The 16,148-nt window shown below is 38.9% G+C and overlaps 1 protein-coding gene across 6 annotated transcripts in view; it reads left to right on the plus strand.

The window, feature by feature from the left end:
• Positions 1-1,355: 1,355 nt before the first annotated feature.
• The window catches only part of DENND4C (DENN domain containing 4C), a 130,357-nt gene continuing 115,564 nt past the window's right edge, over positions 1,356-16,148 (plus strand). For 4 of the 6 annotated variants that reach the window (XM_024126918.2, XM_024126917.2, XM_024126919.2 and 1 more), the window contains exon 1: positions 1,366-1,766. The gene's annotated coding sequence lies outside the window, so the exon portion shown is untranslated. Of the gene's footprint in view, positions 1,767-6,939; positions 7,083-16,148 lie in introns of those variants that run through there. The other 2 variants (XM_024126915.1, XM_055087219.1) reach the window with 2 other exon arrangements.

The following is a 16,148-nucleotide window of genomic DNA, read 5'->3' on the forward strand; positions in this document are numbered from 1 at the left end:
ATGTACCCATTACGAAATCTTGTAAAGGATTTTAAACTATTAATTAATTTGCCCTTGAGAAAGGAAGGACAAGAGTCAACAAGCTGAATTCTGAAGTATTCCTTCCTTTATAAACTTCTGTCCAGATGGTCACTGTCAAAGACTGGTTTCCACTAGGCTCAGAATGACTCCAAACTATTATTAAATAAGACATTTTTTACTGCTGTGTATTTCTACTGAATCAATTCTTACTGCTAACGTGGTCAGGGAAATAGTTTCTGCTATTGGCTACAAAATTTAAACTATCCATATATGCAATAAACTTTGGAAGTAAATTGACAACAGGACCCTCATGACCGAGGTTTAATCTCATACTTTTCAGCAAAAATACAGATTTAATAAGGAGAGAGTAATTCTCAGGAAAATGATCATTATGTATGCGAATACTCATTAGAAATGCACAAATCTTGCCAATTCTAATTCTGACCTGCCATGGAATCTGTGAAGTCACTCGCCAGTTTTTTTTTGCCAGGAGGTAAAAAAGTTCTCCTAATTTGTTTCAAACCATTCGCTTCTTCCTGAATAACTAGTTGCTATTTTTCCATGTATATATAATTACATATATATAATTATTTCAAAACGTAGTTAACAATATCTCATAAAGTTTGCATTAAGGGAACGGACCATGCATGCAGCCGTGTAGATAAGGAAGCTACATTTACTTAGGAGGCCTGAGAGGACTGATTATTTAAACGAGCGACTTCCAAGTTCCGAGTTCCCATCCCCAAATCTCTGCCGAGGTAGCGACACCGAGCGCGGTCAAGGACTCTCAAGGGCCAATGCAGCCAGGAAGGACTTAGGGAAGCCCCAGTCGGCGGGTCTCTCTACTGCCTGGGAGGCCCCCTGTCATACGTGGGAATTCCAACTCCCATCCTGGGAAGGAAACTTCTCATCCAGAGACCTGCATCTCTCTCAGCACTGTCCTCAGTGACTTTGAGGGACTCGGAGTCCCTTTCCTCGCCTTTGAAAAACCGGAAAAGATCAGCCGCCACCTGCTTGAGGCCAAGGCAATAAAGCCGCACCACAGGCGAGTCTGAGCGCCGCCGGAAGGGGTGCAAAGCAGCGCCTTGAGCCCTTTCTCCCTGGCTCTGTTTCTGCTCGGGACCAGCCGCGCGGACGAGGAGGCGGGGCTCACGGGCTGTCGGCACTGGCACCCCCGCGCCCTGAGGGTGTCGCGGCGAGGTGCGGGGGGGAGGGGAGCAGTGGCCGTGCAGCCTCGGCCCTCCCCGGGGGCGGGGCTCGAGCGCTGCCCCGCCCCCGCGTCCTCCCTTCCCCACCCCTCCCCCACGCCTTTTTCCACCGCCCCAGCAGTAGGAAAGGGAGCGGGAGGGGGGAAGGAAAGTGCTGTTTTGTGGAAAGGGGCGGAAGGAGAGGGAGGAAAAAAAGAAAAAGGGAACAGAAACATGGCCGTCAGCTGTCGGGGCAGCAGTGCAGCACGCAGCTCCTAGGCAACCCGCCGCCCGCACTACCGGCCTCGGGTGAGCCGAGGCGCCGGCGCGAGCTCGCGCTCCCGGCTGTTACCCCTCGTTGCAAGCGGCGCCCCTCGAGACCCAGCCCGGGAGGCGGCGCAGGCGCAGAGCGGGCGGTGGTGGTGGCAGTGGCGGCGGCGGCCGCCAGAGCAAGTACCCCGCCCTGCCCTGCCGAGGGCGCCCAGGCCCGAAGCCGGCGCTTTCATGCCCCAGGAAGGGGCTGTTCCCGGGTGGCGCTGAAGGAGGAGCGGGCGGCAGGTGAGTCTGCGGCGGAGGGCCTTTCGCGGAGGAACCCTGCGCCGCCCGTCACCTAGCCCCGTGCTCCCGGGCCGGGTGGGCGCTGGGCAGGTAGCAGCTCGGAGGGCTGAGTTCCGAGGGCCGGCGTGCAGGGGTCGCCGAGGAGGCGTAGAGTGGCCTGGGCTGGCATTCTCGGCCTAGATTCTCTGCGGTTTCCGGGGGCGGGGAGTCCCCGGAGCCTGCGGGGTGTGATGGGGGAGAGGCCGCTCCGGGAAGGGCCTCCCCGTGCCGCCGCCCCGGCTGCGGAGAGCCACTGCGGTGGAAGGAAGCGCGAGGGGTCTGGGCCTTCGCGACCGCCGAGGAGACTGCCGCCTGGGTGGGGGGCAAGGGGCGGGGACCGGGGTACCCGAGGGGGTTGGGGGCCAGGGCGGGGAGAGAACTGGGGACCTGGGCAGGTGTCGCAGGTGAATTGAGGACATTTCCTCCTCCACCTTGCCGTGGCGGATCCTCAGGGCTTCTTTGTTGGCGATTACTTTTAGGAAGGCAGGTTTCATTCAGCTGCGAGTGACTAAACCAAAAAACCAACTAATGAGCCCCTACTGCTGACTCCAGTAAGGAGCTGTAACTTTTCTGCATTGAGGATGCTGTCATCTGTTCTCCCCTCCTTTTTTTTTCCTGCTTCATAGACCTTTTCCTTCTCGAAGATCGTACCTCATCAGAATAAATACGAAATGACCCAGTTTTAAAATAGTACCCCCCTTCCTATTACCTGTTTGTTTCACACGGGAAAATTTAGGGCAGTTACCGAAGTTACTTGTGTAAATGCGAGGGAAAGAGTCATCTCCAGTAATGAACCCTAAGCTGTCTGTTTTTGCTTCAGAGAAATTGTCAAGCATTGTAGTCTGGGTAATGGATTTACTGAACCTGCTTAATTGTGTGCAAACTCGTGTTAAGATGTTCTCCCTAGACTCTAATTTAACGTAGGAGTAGGTTTTCCCTTCCGGTCTCAGTTTAGAAGGTGAAGGATGTAGTAAGGAGAGAATGTTAGTGCTAAGGAGGTAAGTTTTCAATAAATATTTGATTTGAGGTGATCGTGTGTATTAAGCTATCTGAAATGCAGAAAACTGTAGGATTTTCTGTGTACACGTGATAAGAGAAAAACTGGTTGTAAAAGGAAAACTTCATCTCTGAGCATTGAAGGATACCTGTTCTTTATCAACGTTACCATGAAAAAAAAAACTTCTCTATTTTATTTTTTGCCCTGTTCTTTGTATTACTGTTAAAAATTTGATAAACTGCCTTCTTGGTGTGAGACTGGAACTCAGAAATGAACTTAGATTTGTATTCATGAGGTTAATCTGCCTCTCATACAGCCTTGCTTTGACTCGTTTTTCTAGCAATGGCAAACTCAATCCACACTTTCCCCTCATTGGTATCTCCTGTGGCCATTTTGCTAAATAGTTGATTGGGATTAGGGGTCTATCTTGTGTATTACTGATTTTACTGAACTGATGATATGGCAGTTGACTTTGGTCATAGTACCTCACTTAGTGTCCTACTGTTTAGACTTGTTAATTTGGATAATGGAAAAGGTATGATGTTAGAAATTTTGAAGTTGTGTATTGGAGTCATTTACTCTTGTGTAATTTGTAAATGAGCGCATTCTGTTGTTGAGAGTAAATATAGTATTTTGTAGTATAAACTCGAGCTTTCAGCTGGAGAAATTGGCAGTAGAGTCGGTGTGTGGAGACTGTTCTTAAAACGCAAATGTTTTAAATTACAAGGAACTGCAGTGGTGTGTAAGCTGTAACAATTCATGTTGCCAGATTTGGAAGGTTATTTGGCTGAGGCGCTGCCTATAAAGGAACATGTTAAGTATCTGCAATAAAAGCTAATTTGTAGCTATAGACAAGGGATTTTGCATGATAAATAATAACCCAAGGAGGCACCTTTGCTCTTCTCTATCTCGAGTTGAGACCAAAACACCTCATATTTTCATTGGAGTTTCCTGCCAAGACAAATATTGATTTTGCACTGGTTTTGCTTCTCAGTTTGAAAGTTAGGTTTCAGTCTTCTCCTTGCAACTTAAGTACAGGTTGTAAAGTAAAAAAGCTGCTGAGTCAGAGGCAGGTTGTTTCATTTGGTCTTTTTCATTTGCAACTGGAATTTGTTTTAATTTGTATTTCCAATATAATGTATCTGCTGAAACTTAGATAGTAAGGGCAAATAAGCTTTAATAGCACATGAATTAAAATTTTATCTTCTCTGTGCTGATACCACAAGTTGTACCTCCTCTTTAAGATTGTCAGTTTGACAGACTTGCAGTGATGGGATGCCTTGTTGGAATTGGAGATTCCTCTAAAAGTGTTAAAACGTGGGGAATGAGTTCACATAGTATAGCTGGTGTAAAAGGGTAGGTCTTTAGCATCAGATTGTAGGAAATTCCAAAATCAGATAACTTAATTATTTGAAAGTTAAAACAGTATTTTGTGGGAAAAAATTAGTTTTTAAACTTAAACATTTTGTTTAAATTTATGTCAGTACATAGTACTTACATATAAGTAAGTAAATGTAATACAATTCTCTTCATGTGGTATTTGAAAACTAACTTCTTATTGGAAAAGAATATAACATGATTAAGAGAAATTCAAAACAAAAATATGAATTCTCCCCGCTTACATTTACAATTTTCTGTAGTCTAGTTCTGTTATACTTCTATAATATATATATATTTTTTTAAAGTAAGGTTTTCTTTATTATTTTTTTGCATGCGTTGAGTCTTCGTTTCTGTGCGTGGGCTGTCTCTAGTTGCAGCGAGCTGGGGCTGCTCTTTGTTGTGGTGTGCAGGCTTCTCCTTGCGGTGGCTTCTCTTGTTGCGGAGCACGGGCTCTAGGCGCACGGGCTTCAGTAGTTGTGGCACGTGGGCTCAGTAGTTGCGGCTCGCGGGCTCTGGAGTGCAGGCTCAGTAGTTGCGGTGCACAGGCTTAGTTGCTCGGCGGCATGTGGGATCTTCCCGGACCAGGGCTCGAACCCGTATCCCCTGCATTGGCAGGCGGATTCTTAACCACTGCGCCACCGGGGAAGTCCTCTATAGTATATTAGTATAATACTATACTAATCCTGTCTATACTTGTGTATAATTCTGTGGCTGATGTTCATATAATTGTCTTTTTAAACATAATATTGTGCTACATATTGCTATATTTTATCGTTTTGTAGTAGTCCAAAGTTGTACTGTCACAGTTTATTTAACCATTATTCTTTTATTTTTTTTGAATTTTCTTTATCTTTTATACAGCAGGTTCTTATTAGTTAACTATTTTATACATATTCGCGTATACATGTCGATCCCAATCTCCCAATTCATCCCACACACACCCCCCTCACTTCCCCCCTTGGTGTCCATACGTTTGTTCTCTATTCTGTCTTTTAATATTTTAGTAATTCCACTTTTTCAAACTTAAAATAATGCTATAATGAAATCTTTTCGCTAGTATGATGGTCCAAGCCAAATTAAACTTTTGAAAATGTAAACATTCTTTGAACTACTTCCTTCGCAGTGGATCATGAGGGCTCCTATAGTATGGTATTTGATTGAGAACTGAAAGCAAGGTGAAAACTGTAGATGTGCATTTGTGACTTGAATTCATTGAATAGGGATTAAAATATAAATTTGTAATTTTCTGTTACTTGGTACAAGTTTCTGTAATAATTCTATTAATTTTTTTCAATATAATAAGTAATATTCTTATATATATTTTTTTTTTTTTTTTTTTTTTTGGCCACGACCTATCTTAGTTCCCTGACCAGGGATTGAACCCGCAGCCCCTGCATTGGAAGCGCGGAGTCTTAACCACTGGACCGCCAGGGAAGTCCCTAAAATTTTTAATTCTTATGGTAATATTGTGGGGCATAAATATTTCTAAGAGGACCTCATTTCAACCAAATTTAATATTTACAAATCTAGATTTATAATTATTTGACTTATGGAAGAGTTATTTTATAGGATTTTTAAAATCTTTGAAATATTTTAAAGGATTCCTTGAATCTAGTTTGTCATTGTGTATCCTTACTTTTAGGGATGCTTAGATCCTAAAAGTATAAATGTTAGGAGTCTCTTTTTTTTTAATTATGGAAAAAAGCCTTTGTTAAATAGGTACTGTGCTATCTGCTAGGGATAAAAAGATGAATAACATACAGTCTGCATATTAAAGTCTAGTAGGATAAGCATCATAGTCTTGTAGGTAAGCATCATAACTACCACATCATGACAAATCTAGAATAGAGCAAATGATGCTATAGGAGCAGAGAGAAATACCTAAGTGTGTTTGGTGTGTATTAGAGGTGGTTTACAGAGGAGACATTTGATTTAAAACTCAAAGATGTGAAAAGGCACAAAGTAATGAAAGCATGTGGTGGGTTTTATTAAGATGCAAGTAACTTAGTGTGGGGCCACAGGTAGTTTTGGAGGGAAGTGGGGTGTAAGCTGGAGGGGTAAGTAGGGGCTGTGTCATGAAGGATCTTAAAAGTCAGAAAGGAAATTAAGACTATACATTGTAGGGAACAGGGAGCCATTTAATAATTTTAAGCTGTTAAATATCTTTGGCTCAGTTGTGAAGGACGGATTTGGGAGAGCAGCTTGAGTGAGGCTGCAGGTTCATCAGCTAGAAGGTCTTGTAGGCATCTAGATGAGAATTGAGAACAGCAGTGGTAGGGATGGAAAAAAGTGGATAGAATAGAGAACTATACAGACATTTTCCTCTGGTTGAAAAGCCCTATCTCTGTAGTCTTATCTTCTCCTTGCCTGCTGTGCACCTGTCACACTGGCCTACTTTTAGGTTCCTTCCCTTAGAGCCTTTACATGTACTCTTCCATTTACCTGTTACTTTTCTGAGAGGTCTTTCCTGATCACACTGTCTAGTTAGCAAGATCAGGTATTATCATAGCACCTTGTTATTTTATTCTGTAGAGTTTAATTTTTCTTCCCTCCCTCTGTCTCTTCCTTTCTTCATATTAGTCCCCCTTACTGGTTTGGAGGTTATGTGAGATCTGATTCCTTTTTATTTATTTATTTATTTACTTATTAACCGCGGGTCAGTTTCTGGTCTCTCTCTGTTCCGTTGGTCTAAATGTCTGTCTTTATACAATACTGTATTGTCTTCATTACTGTTTCTTTATAGCAAGCCTTGCAATCAGGTAGTGTTTGTCCTTCACCATTGTGTTTTTATCAAAATTGTTTTGGTTATTTTATATCCTTAGCATTTTCTTATAAATTGTAGAATAAGAGTGTCAGTTTCTACAAAAAGCCTGATGGGGAGAATTGACATCTCAATAATAGTGAGTATTCTGATACTTTAACATGGCTTATCTCTTCTTTATTTAAATATCTTTAGGGTTTTTTTTTTGCAGTGTTCTGTAATTTTCATTTTATAGGTATTTCTCATATTTTGTTCAATTGATCCACCAAGTATTTCATGTTTTTTGATGCTAACTATTGTCAATGATACTGTATTTAAAATTTTCTTTTTCAAAATTGTTTCTTGATAGTATATAAAAATGCAATACAAAGTTGACCTTGTATTCTATCTTACTGCATTCACTTTTCAGTTCTGGTAGCTTTTATGTGGGTTCTTTAGGATTTTCTTAATACATAATCATCATGTCTACAGAGAAAGCCCATTTTGCTTCTTCATTCCCAATCAGTATTCCTTTAGTTTTTCTTGCCTTATTGCACTAGCTAGATTAGTGCTCTTCACCAGAAATAGTGTAAGCCACATGTGTAATTTTAAGTTTTCTACTAGCTCCACACTAAGAAGTAACAAAAACTGTCATTAAATTTCATACCTTTAATACATTTTTCATTCTACTACGTCCAAAATATTAACATGTGTAGTAGTTTCTCTAGGGTGGCCATAACAAATAACCACAAACCATGTGCTTTAATTAACAAATTTATTCTCTCACAGTTCTGGAAACTATAAGTCTAAAATCAAGGTGCCCCCTCTGAAGGCTCAGGAAAGAGTCCTTCCTTTCCTTTTCCTACTTTTGGTGGTTATTGGCAATTCATATATATAGGACTGTTTGGATTTTCTGTTTCTTCTTATGTCAGTTTTGGAAATTTGTGTCTTAAAAAAAAATGTCCATTTCATCTATGTTGAAAATGGAATGAAAGTTTTTATAATACTTCCTTGTTATTTTTTAAATGTTTAAAGGATTTATAATGATGTACTTTCTTTCATTACTCATTGGTAATTTCTGCCTCCTGTTTTTTTCTTGATTTAGAGGCATAGATTTCTATTGCTTGTCCATTTTCAATTTTACTGATTTCTCTTCTTTTAATTTTTTCCTGTACTTACTCTTGGTTTAATTTGCTTTTCTTTTTCTAACATCTCAAGGTGGACACTTAGATTACTGGTTGAAATCTTTCCTCTTTTCTAATACAAGTAATAGAATAATAAAATTTAGAAGAATTCCCTTCTAAACATTGCTTTAGCTGCATCTCACAAATTGATTTCTGTTATTTTCATTTAGTTGAAAATATTTTCTAATTTCTCTTACAGTTTCTTTTTTAATTAATGGATTATTTAGAAGAACGTTGTTTAGTTTTGAAATATCAGGGAAATTTTATAAGATATCTTTCTGTTATTCCAAATTTAATTCCATGTTCTGTATGTTTTATAGTCTTTTATAGTAAGTCCCCTACATACAAATGAGTTCTGTTCCGAGAGCACGTTCATAAGTCCAGTTTGTTTGTAAGTCAAACAAAGTTAGCCTAGGCACGCAACTAACACAATCAGCTATATAGTACTGTACTATAATAGGCTTATAATACTTTTCACACAAATAATACATAAAAAACAAACACAATAAATAAAGAAAACAGTTTTAATCTTACAGTACAGTACCTTGAAAAGTACAGTAGTACAGCACAACAGCTGGCATACAGGGGCTGGCATCAAGTGGACAGGCAAGAAGAGTGGCATACAGGGGCTGGCATCAAGTGAACAGGCAAGAAGAGTTACTGACTGGAGGAGGGAGAGGAGGAGGGAGATGGTAGAGCTGGAGGATCATCAGCAATAGGGGACGGAGGGCAGGCTGGAATTTCATTCATGCCTGATGTTGATGGCACAGGTTCTGGTTCCTTGCTGGATTCAGTTCTATCTACCCTCTTGAGAAAACGTTCCAGTGATGTCTGGGTAGTAGCTCTTTTTTTCTGTCATAGTTGACACGGTAGCACTGGACTGCATTCTGAACAGCTGCTGCAACCTTCGTGTACCATTCTATGTTTGAGTCCTGTGCCTCAAAAACTAACAGTGCCTCCTCAAATAAAGAAAATCCCCTTGCCATTTCCTGCATCGTCAGTCTCTTCAGTTCTTCAGTTACTTTTTCTTCCTCTTGTCTCTCTTCATCCTTTCTCTGGGCCTCCAATTCCATCAGGTCTTCATTAGTAAGCTCCTCATGTTGCACAGCAACAGTACTGTACAGTAAGGTACACAAAAGCACAACCACTTGTAGAGGATGCAGGCACATGACAATGTACACCAGACACTTGAAATAATTTACGTGATTGGACATGTGTGTAGTTGAAGAGATTGTGGATTTTTGCTGTTGTTGGATGGAGTGTTCTATAAATACTAATTATGTCAAGTTAGTTGATAGTGTTCTTCAAATTTTATGTGTCCTTACTGATTTTCTGCATACCTGTTTTATGAATTACTGAATGAGAAGTGTTGAATTCTCTTTAATTATGGATCTGTTTACTTCTCCTTTAACTTGTCAGTTTATGCATATATAATACTCTCTTGTTAGATGTGTACATGTTTAGGATTATGTCTTGATGATTTAACTTTTATTGTTATTATGAAATGTTTCTCGTTATCCCTGCTCCGAAGTCTACCTGTTATTAATATGGCCACTCTAGCTTTCTTATGATTAAAATGTACATAACATATATTTTTTCATCCTTGTACCTTTTCAAAAATACTTTATTTTTTAGAACAATTTTAGATTTACAGAAAAATTGAGAATATAGTACAGAGAGTTCTCTATACCCCAGACCCAGGTTCTTAACATTTTATATTAGTATGGTATGTTTGTTACAATTAATGAACCAATATTGATACATTATTATTAACTAAAGTCTATAGTTTATTCAGATTTCCTTAGTTTTTAGCTAATGTCCTTTTTCTGTTCCAGGATCCCATCCAGATACCACTTGGTTACATTTAGTTGTTGTGTCTCCATAGACTGCTTTTGTGTGTAACAGTTTCTTAGATTATCCTTGTTCTTGATCACCATGACACTTTTGAGGAGAACTGGTCAGGCATTTTGCAGGATTTCCCTTTATTGGAATTCTTCCGATTTTTTTTTTTTTAGGGTTAGATTGTGAGGAAGATTGCAGAGATAAAGTGCCATTTTTGTTACATCATCTCAGGGGTGCATACTGTCAACATGACTTGTGATTTTGATGTTGGTTATGATTACCTGGCTGAGGTAGTGTTTATCATGTTCTTCACCGTAAAGTTACTCTCCTCCCCCTTTCCATTCTGTACTCTTAGGAAAGAAGTCACTAAGCTTATCACACACTTAAGGAGTAGGGGATTACACACTCCTTGAGGACAGAGTATCCGCTTAAGTTATTTAGAATTCCTTTGCATGGGAGAGTTGTCTCTTTTCCTTAATTTATTAATTTATTCATATCATTAATTTATATCAGCATGGACTTACAGATACTTGTTTTATGCTTTGGGTTATAATCCAGTACTACTTTGTTTGTTCAAATTGTTCCAGCCTTGGCTATTGGGAGCTTTTAGTTGGCTCCAATGCTCCTTTGACATACACCCAAAATGTGGGTTTGTTGTTGTTCTTGTTTGTTTGCATGTTTGTTAATTCTGGCACTAAAAAAATGCTCCAGGCTCATTTTGGGTTTTTTTGTTTTTATTGTTTTTTTACTTTGTTTTTTAAATTTTTTTCTCAATTTTTAAAAATTGAAGTATAGTTGATTTACAATGTTGTGTTAGTTTCTGGTGTACAGCAAAGTGATTCAGTGATTGTGTGTATGTGTATATATATATATATATTTCAGATTCTTTTCCCTTATAGGTTATTAAAAATATTAAGTGTAGTTCCCTGTGCTATACGGTAGGTCCTTGTTGGTTATCAATTTTATATACAGTAGTGTGTATATGTTAATCCCAAACTCCTGATTTGTCCCTACCCCCCCTTACCCCTTTGGTAACCATAAGTTTGTTTTCTATGTCTGTGCAGGCTCATTTTGTATAAAGGTTTCCCCTGCTATATGAAAGTACTAGAGTGTTCCTATGAAACCTTTCCTAAGCCAGAATGGTGTAAAGTGAAGAAACAGTTAATTTAAGACACATCTTGTTAACGGATGCACAAAATAAGTCAAGATGAAGCACAGATGCTTACACAGTTCAAAGCTATGTCAGCTTGATGCTGAGATGTGGAGTATAGTTCCTGGGTAAGGAGCTTGGTGGTGCCATTCTCCTCTCTCTGCTTGGGGTGCACACTGCCTTTATAACTGCTTGCTGTAAAACAAATGCTGACTGAGTAATATTCCATTGTATATATGGGGATATATGTGTATGTATAGCTGCTTCACTTTGTTATAAAGCAGAAACTAACGCACCATTGTAAAGCAATTGTACTCCAATAAAGATGTTAAAAAACAATAAAAAATAAAACACGCTGAATGTTATTTTTGCTTTTCACCTCTTTCCATAAAAGTGTAAATTTTTTTCAGATTTCTTTTGGATTAGCAAAAATAGGTGCTTATGTAGGTCTTTTGTAAAAGTGAAGTGGCATCTAGTGAACTTTTGAAAAGCAAAGGATACCTGTATTTCCTGTCCCAGTCCTATAATCAGTCATTTCTTCAAGAAGCCTTGGTTCCTCTTGTTGGAGGATGGTGTTAGAAAGCAAGATCTACATGCTTGGTGTGCTGATTGCTACTGGATGTCGTTGCTTCTATGTCTTCTTAGTTGATTGAGCAAGGAAATATACTTGTGTATAGTAACCCATTGTATACCTATATCTATAACTCTTCCTATATGTCACCATCTGTATTTGTATTAAACTAAATATGAATTCATAGTGAGCTCCAACTTTAATCCTTTACTGCATGGATACTCCTCCCCTTGCTTATCTGTAAATACCTGCTCCGACAATGAGAAACCTGGCTCCCACCATCTGTCATCCATTTATGTAATTGTTCAGTTCCAGTATATATGTATAGCAGCATCAGAACTGTTAACTCATACCCCTGTGTGAAACAGTTTTATCAGCTAGAGTGCCTATTTGCAGTTCCTGTTGCTTTTATTTGTTTCTTGTTTTTTTTTATTTTTGCGGTACACAGGCCTCTCACTGTTGTGGCTTCTCCCGTTGCGGAGCACAGGCTCCGGACGCGCAGGTTCAGCGGCCATGGCTCACGGGCCCAGCCGCTCCGCGGCATGTGGGATCTTCCCAAACCAGGGCACGAACCTGGGTCCCCTGCATCGGCAAGCAGATTCTCAACCACTGCGCCACCAGGGAAGCTCCCTGTTGCTTTTAGTTTTAAAGACTACTCATTTCTAAAGTTACTTTGGCCAGCATCTCCACCCCAACCCCTTCAGTGAGGTTGTTTTCAAACATTTGTAGTAGTTATGTTCTCTTGACCTACTCCACATTCCTTCAGGGGATCCCATGACCTCCTCAATGGTTTTGATAATTTTGCACACATTAAAGCTCGCTCTCTGTGTTGTGAATTTTGACAAATGTGTAATGTCATGTATCTACCATTACAGTATCATATTGAATAGTTTTATATCTGTAGAAGTTTAATTCTTCAGCCCTCTCTGCCAAACCCCAAAACCCTGGAAACCACTGATCTCTTTTTACTGTTTCTGTAGTTTTTGGCTTTTCTAGAATGTCATGTAAAAGGAATCATATTAGCCTTTTCAGACTACCTTCTTTCACTTTGCAATATGCATTTAAGGTTCCTCTAAGTCTTTTTGTGGCTTGATAGCTCATTTATCACTGAATGTATCAGGTTTTTGTTTTTGTTTTATCTGTTCACCTATTGAAGGACATTTTCTTTGCTTCCAGTTTTTGGTGATTATGAATAAAACTGCTGTAAACATTGTATGTAGGTTTTGTATGGACAGAAATTTTCAAATCAGTTGGGTAAATACCTATGCGTGTGATTGGTGAATCATACAGTAAGCTTATGTTTAGCTTTGTAAGAAACTGTCAAACTGTCTTTCAGAGTGGCTGTTCCATTTTGCATTCCCATCAGCAACGAATGAAAGGTTCTGTTCCACATCTTCATCAGCATTTGGTATTGTCAGTTTAAGAAATTTTTTAGCCATTCTAATAAGTCTGTATTGCCATCTCATTATTTCAGTTTGCATTTCTCTAGTGACTAATGATGTTGAGCATTTTTTCATATACATGTTAGCCATATGTATATATTCTTTGGTGAAGTATATATTCAGATCTTTTGCCCATGTCTTAATTGGGTTGTCTGTTTTCTTACTGTTTAGTTCTGTGTGTTTTTGGTGTATTTTGGATACCAGCTCTTTATCAGATATGTTTTTTGCAAATATTTTATCACATTCTGTGGCTTGTCTTTTCATTCTCTTAACAGTGTCTTTAACAGAGCAGAAGTTTTTAGTAAAGTCTACCTTGTCAGTTTCTTTTTCGTGGATTGTGCTTTTGGTGTTGTATCTAAAAATTCATCACCAAACCCAAGATCACATATAGATTTTTCTCCTGTGTTTTCTTCTAGAAGTTTTATAGTATTGTATTTTATATTTAGGTATATGATTCATTTTGAATTATTTTTTGTAGAAAGTGTAAGGTCTCAGTCTCTTTTTTGCATATGGGCATCTAATTTTCCCACTACTACTTGTTGAGGTTATCTTTTCTCCATTGAACTGTCTTTGCTCCTTTGTCAAAAGTCAGTCATTCTTTTACTTTTAATGCATTTGTGTCTTTATATTTAAAACTTGTTTCCTGTAGATGGCTTAGAATTGAGTCTTTCTTTTTTATAACCCAGTCTAATAGTTTCTGTCTTTATTTAGGAGTGGTTAGACCACTTGACAATTTGTTTTTTAAAATCAGCTTAATTGAGATATAATTTATACACCATAAAATTCACCCATTTAAAGGGTTCAATTCAGTGGTTCTTAGAATATTTACAGAGTTTTACAGCCATTGGCATAATCTAATTTAGAGCATTTTCATCATGCCAGAGGGAAATCTTATGTCCGTTCATAGTCACTATCCAATCCCCCTCTCTCCCACCCCAGCCCTAGGCAACCACTAATCTATTTTTTGTTTCTATAGATTTGCCTATTCTGGACATTTCATTTAAATGAAATCATATAGTATGTGTTCTTTTGTGACTGGCTTCATTCATTTAGGATAATGTTTTTGAGGTTCACTCATGTTGTATGTATCAGGACTTCATTCTTTTTTAAAAAAATTGTGGCAAAACTCACATAATATAAAATTCACCATGTTAACAACTTGAAAACCTACAGTTCAGTGGCATTTAGTACATTCTCAGTGTTACGCAACTGTCATCACTATCTAGTTCCAGAATGTTTTTATCACCTGAAAGGAAATCTTTTTCCCTTTAATCAGTGACTCCCCATTCGCCTTCCCCCCTCCTTCCCCCTCCTGACAACCACTAGTTTGCTTGCTTTCTCTGTAGATTTGCCTATTCTGGATATTTACTGTAAATGGAATAGTACAATGTTTGACTTTTGTGTCTGGCTTCTTTCACTTAGCATAATGCTTTCTAGATTCATCCACGTCACAGCATGTATCAGTAGTACTTCATTCCTTGTTATGGTTGAATAATACTCCATTGCATGGAAATTCCACATCATGAGTTGATGGACATTTGGGTTGTTTCTACATTTTGGCTATTTTGAGTAGTGTTGCTATGAATATTGTATCCAAGGTTTTATATGGACAGTTTTTTTTCAGGTTTATTTGTATTTTTAAAAATTGAGGTATAGATGATGTACAATGTAAGTTTCAGGTGTACAGTGCAGTGATTCACAATTTTTAAAAGTTATACTCCATTTATAGTTATAAAATACAGGCCGTGTTCCCTGTGCTGTACAGTATATCCTTGTAGTTTATTTATTTTATACATAGTAGCTTGTACCATTTGATCCCCAGCCCCTATCTTGCCCCTACCCCCTTCCCTCTCCCCAGTAGTAACCACTAGTTTGTTCTCTACCTCTGTGAGTCTGTTTCTTTTTTGTTATATTCACTAGTTTATTTTATTTTTTAGATTCCACATATAATGCCATACACTATTTGTCTTTCTCTGTCTGACTTGTTTCACTAAGCATAACGCTCTCTAGGTCCTATCCACATTGCTGCAAATGGCAAATTTTCATTCTTTTTTATGGCTGCGTAGTATTCCACTGTGTGTGTGCTCCCCGCCCCTGCCACACACACCACACGTCTCCTTTATCTGTTCATCTGTTGATGGGCACTTAGGTCGCTTTCATATTTTGGCTATCATAAATAATGCTGCTGTGAACATTGGGGTGCATGTATCTTTTTGAATTCGTGTTTTCTTTTTTCTTTTTTCAAATATATGCCCAGCAGTGGAATTGCTGGGTCATATGGTAGTTGTATTTTAGTTTTTTGAGGAACCTCCATAGTGTTTTCCACAGTGGTGGCACCAGTTTACATTCCCACCAACAGTGCGCAAAGGTTGCCTTTTCTCCACACCCTCGCCAACATTTGTTATTTGTTATCTTTTTGAAAATAGCCATTCTGACCAGTGTAACGTGATATCTCATTGTGGTTTTGATTTGCATTTCCCTGAGGTGAGCAATGTTGAGCATCTTTTCAAGTACCATGGACATATATTTTCATTTGTCTTGATAGACTACTTAAATTTAGTGAAATTTTTGGTACGGTTGGGTTTGCTTGTATTATTTTTCTATCTTTTTTTTTTTAATCATTGAAGAAAAGTCACTTTATTTGAGCTAAGAAAAGGGCACTTGACCACTTATATTTACCAAAGAGAGAGTTCAGTACAACTCCATCATGAACTTTGTTCTGCTAATGGGAGCAGGATAGGTATCACTGTTTGAGACAACTATGTTTTCTTAAGGTTTTTTTATTTTTTATTTTTTATTTTTATACAGCAGGTTCTTATTAGTCATCAGTTTTATACACATCAGTGTATACATGTCAATCTCAATCACCCAATTCATCACACACACACCCACCCCCCCTCCTCTTTCCCCCCTTGGTGTCCATATGTGTGTTCTCTATATCTGTGTCTCAATTTCTGCTCTGAAAACCGGTTCATCTGTACCATTTTTCTAGGTTCCACATATATGCGTTAATATACGCTATTTGTTTTTCTCTTTC

This window comes from Physeter macrocephalus, chromosome 9 (genome assembly GCF_002837175.3).
Source record: "Physeter macrocephalus isolate SW-GA chromosome 9, ASM283717v5, whole genome shotgun sequence".
Taxonomy (NCBI): domain Eukaryota; kingdom Metazoa; phylum Chordata; class Mammalia; order Artiodactyla; family Physeteridae; genus Physeter; species Physeter macrocephalus.